Source organism: Arachis ipaensis, chromosome B03 (genome assembly GCF_000816755.2).
Source record: "Arachis ipaensis cultivar K30076 chromosome B03, Araip1.1, whole genome shotgun sequence".
Classification (NCBI taxonomy): Eukaryota; Viridiplantae; Streptophyta; class Magnoliopsida; order Fabales; family Fabaceae; genus Arachis; species Arachis ipaensis.
The window spans coordinates 115,786,417-115,791,001 of NC_029787.2; the positions used below are offsets into that span (position 1 = coordinate 115,786,417).

The 4,585-nt window shown below is 34.4% G+C and overlaps 2 long non-coding RNA genes across 2 annotated transcripts; both read right to left on the reverse strand.

Moving 5' to 3' along the window:
* On the reverse strand, positions 2,370–2,949 carry LOC107634663. Its single transcript, XR_001619027.2, has 3 exons — positions 2,883–2,949; positions 2,632–2,756; positions 2,370–2,543 (listed from the first exon to the last, which is right to left on the reverse strand). It is a non-coding gene; the product is annotated as an uncharacterized LOC107634663 (long non-coding RNA).
* Positions 3,652–4,447, reverse strand: LOC110270319. Its single transcript, XR_002359721.1, has 2 exons — positions 4,205–4,447; positions 3,652–3,996 (listed from the first exon to the last, which is right to left on the reverse strand). It is a non-coding gene; the product is annotated as an uncharacterized LOC110270319 (long non-coding RNA).

The following is a 4,585-nucleotide window of genomic DNA, read 5'->3' on the forward strand; positions in this document are numbered from 1 at the left end:
TATATATTTATTTGCAAAATATTTTTTGTATTATATTATTTTAAATCGGTTAATCATTAAGAAATTAGTCCGGTTCAACCATTTTATTGATTTTTAATTGATTTTTTCAATTTTTGACTGATTGTTTTACAACAAATTTTTATCATGACGCAAACTAATTTTCAATTAACATGGTCAAACAGATTAATTTGGTCTAATTTTTAGAATTATTGTTTTTTGTCATTCTTATTTGTACTACAGCTCCTAGTAAACCCGAAATAATGAAATATAACATATTGAAAAGAAAATATGTTATATAAAAAATATAAAATATTAAAAGAAAAAATTATTTTGCATTTGATATATTAACTTATAAGAATAACAAAATTGAATGACATTAATTATCATATGTTAGCTAAAATAAAAAGAAAAAATATCGATCACAAACGATAATAAAATGAGAGTATTTCATTGTAGATTATTTTTCATATGAAAAAGTGAGTGGTGTATTTATAGAATATTAACATCTAGAGTGTTTTGCAATGGAGATGTTCAAAGTTGCGGAAGGGAATCCTGACAACACACAGGTAGTGTGTTGAGCAACATGCAGATGGCGTACTGGTCTTGTCCAGATGGTATGACGTCCTCTGAGCAACACGCAGGCCACGCACTATTGTTGTCTTGGGACTAGCTTTGACCAGCTTTTCTCAACACGAGAGCAGTGAACTGAAAACACGTGGGCTGTGTACTACTGCTGCATGCATGCAGCGATCAGGACTTGTGCATAGGGAACAGGAGATGCATGCTTTGGCTCTTTAAATTGGCACTCTCTCAACGTCACATCCACAATAATTGGAAGAAGAGTTTATTCTGCTTGAAGAAGCACTACAACATTTTAGAGTTGAGACAACATTTAAGAAGTGTTGCCTAAAGGTTCATAAAATGTTACCTTTGATCTATAGCAACATTTTTGGACTTGAGGCAACGTTTTTGGGGGGGCCTTGCAGATGCGGCCATTGCCTTAGGTTGAGGCAACGCTTTTTTGGCTCAAAAGTAACAGTTTTGAAGACAACTCTTTAAAAGCGTTGCTTATTCTTTAAAATAGACAACACTTCTGAACTGTGTTTTAGACAACACTTTACACCTGTTTCTTTGGCTGTCATGCTTCAGCTACTAGTAAGAAGCGTTGCCTTTTCTTCTGAGTATGCAACACGTTAAAGTGTTGCCTATTGTTTAGAATATGCAACCCGTTAAAAATATTGCCTATTTATTTGAATTCGCAACTTGTTAAAAGTGTTGCCTATCAGTTTGATATGCAACCCTTGGAAGCATTGCCTATTCTTCTAAATATGCAACCCATGAGTGTTGCCTTTAAACTAAATATGCAACAATTGAAAGGTTGCCTTTTTGGCTAAAAATAAAGATTGTTTTTGCAGTGAAAATACAAAAGAAACATGTATAATCATTTAGTTATTAAATAAATTTGTACAAATAAAATTTAGAAAAGAGATAAAACCTCAAGTAAAATTCTTAAGAATTATAGGGACTTGAGACAAGGCATAAATAAACAAATAAATAAAACTCCTACAATTGCACAAATTCAGACAGCAGAAATTTTTTGCTTAAGTTATAAAGTTCACTCAAGTCCTTGCCACAGAAAATTACAAGTGTAGCTTGCTTGGTAAGGAGTTCGAAAATTATTTTTCCTTCTTGGTAACTGCTTCCAAAGGCTGTTCTAGAAATAACATCGCAAGCCAAATTTTGGATGGAAGGCCATACATTAGTGTCGCATTTACCCTCTGAAGGCAGCATCTCCTCCCATTTAGTAATCACATCATCGCAACATTGGATCATTGTAGATGTTAGAACCTATATACATAGTTAGTAGCAGAGTCAGCAATGCTTAACATACATAAATATAAGAGAATTTATTGGAATAAAAAGCAAATTAAACCAACTTTTAATTTGTCATGATGGAAAGTAGGGTTGATGATCTTTCGATATGTGTGCCATTGTTGGTCCTCATAGTTTGGAAGTCCAGAGCCCATTAACGTGGCAAGACGCATCAGATTAGGCTTTTCTTTCATGAAGTAACAGTTATTGGTAAGAACTTTTTTAATATGCTCAGGGTTTGTGATATTCACCTTTAGTGTCTGACCTTCCCAAAAGAATGAATTCTTCCCTGTCCATCACGAGTTTTTGATGTTATCAACACCAGAAGCAAAAACATTATACGATTTGAAAATCATATAAGTGGGAGCGGACCAAATTTGATGATAGCACATATAAGAAGGGAAGGCAAAAGACAACGTATCCACTTATTACCTTAGCTACTACCACAAGTAACCTACACATATATCAATGAAGCTTAGTTTTTATTATTGAGATGCATAAAATCTCTTTACTGTAACAGAATTATCTTAAAGCTATATTGTTACATTAGAAAATCAAATCACTAATGATCTGACACTTGAGAATCACACCCATCGCCTCTCTGTGAATCAAATTCTACCTTTGCTGCTTAGTCTTGTTCATATTGAGACGATAAAGATGCTTTCATGATCCTGATAACACCAAAAACTATCTTTATGCCTAAGATCAGAATTTCAAAACAGACGCACAATCACAAAATATAAAGGGGAAAATAAAAACCTTGGTGCTGGATGGAAACAAATAGTGAACACTATATTAGTTGTTCTCTCGTGAAACCAATCTTTTCTTCTGTGAAGTTCACATAGTGTCACAAGCGCTTTCTTAACTCATGCTTCATCCTCTACCTGTTGAAAAAAGACAAAGAACAAACACATACACAAACATTCATTCAAATTGTTCAATAAGCACAGCCATCTGAGGAAATCACACAGCCAACATAACCAAAAGGTTCAATTGAAATTAAATGAGACCTATAGCATTGAAAACAAGACACTTTCAAAGCATGGTTCTTCGCTTTTTTCTTATGCTTCTAGTTCACTTAATACTATGAGTTAGGTGATCAAATGCCAGCTTCTTCATGTCCTGTCACCCAAGGTTTGAAGCTCTATGAACAACAGCAGAGTTTTGCCATTATCAGCAATCTGCCAAAATTCAAATAAAAAATCACTACAGCATCACATTTTTCACAATTGCAACAATTCAATTGGCTCCACATTTATGTTTTGACCACTAACATGAATTCAAGTATATTGAGAGTTGAAGAACTTGGCAAGAAACTCTCTTGAACTTTGCAGAATCTATCAACCTCTTCCTCTATAAAAAAAATAGCTTACTTACATCCTGAAGCATTAAATAAAAAGAATAGCTACATTTTGGCATTCTATAAAGCCTGTGCTGTCCAAATCATAGAGCTTAAATGAAACTGCAAAAGAATTGCAAAGCCTATGCTGTCCAAATTATAGATCTGCATGCAGTAAAATTCTAATGTTAAAAGGACATCCAATTAACTAAAATGACTAGTACTTGGCCTCTCAAGAGTGGATTACATAATTAACAGTGGATAATTTGTTAATTACCATATTTAAATGGGAGACACAATTTAGCTAAAAAAGGAAACAGAACAAGACTTGATCCTACAACTACTCAGCTAATCAAATAATATATAGATTACAAAATACTAAACAACAGCATATTTGTAAATTTCAAACTAATCAGTGATCACATTGAGCATCCTTCAGGTTGAAGTTAAATTAGTTTTTATAAGTTGAAGTAGTAAAACAAGTTTTTCATTGAAATAGATATTGCACACAAAATCCATCAAGCAGCCAAACCATTGTTTACAACTTTACAAGATAAAACCATTGAAATAGCTATTGCACACAAAAACCATCAAATGTTTAAGCGCTTGAGGCAGCTGTAACCAAAACAAAGCTTCCAAGAATTTTCCAAATATTGTAGCTATGAAAGCAAACCTAATTTGCAAATAGAGAAGCAGAAAAAAAGAAGTGAACGTAATTGGAAGCATGGCGAAAAACATAGTGCTAACTCAATTGAACTAAAAGAATTCCTAGCCAACTCTAACACCTACAATAACAATGAATCCATGGTTAAATTCCCAATTGAGATTCCACCAACAATAATTAAATTTCAAGCCCTAAAATTGCCATCATTTAGTGATTAAAGTAGCGGCAGATAAATATATCATAACAATGAAACATTGTAGTGATTTTACATTACCAGAATTAATTAAGCAGTAGGCAATGAACAGATAGCGACGTGAGGAAGGACGAACCCAACGGCGAGGCGAGGCGAGCAGCGATGAACACGACGGAGACGCCAACAATGACGCCAGCAATGAGGAACACAGGCAATGACGAGGAAATTGAATAGAGAAGAGTAAATCGCGAGCAGTGACAAGGAACGCGAAGAGAAAAGAGTAAATCACACATCAATCAAAATTCAAAGTAGTTGGAGTTGTTTTGTTATTTCAACAATTCAACCAAATTAACCACTAGTAAGTAAAGTTTGAGAGAAATTGTTGTCATGCCTGAGAGACTTGAGAGGAAGATGTGGACGACACCACGGCGGAGCAAAGCGAATGTTTCAGAATGACACGAGCTGAAGATCGAACATGGCGGAGCAGAGCAAAACACGATGCGAGAAGAAGCACATG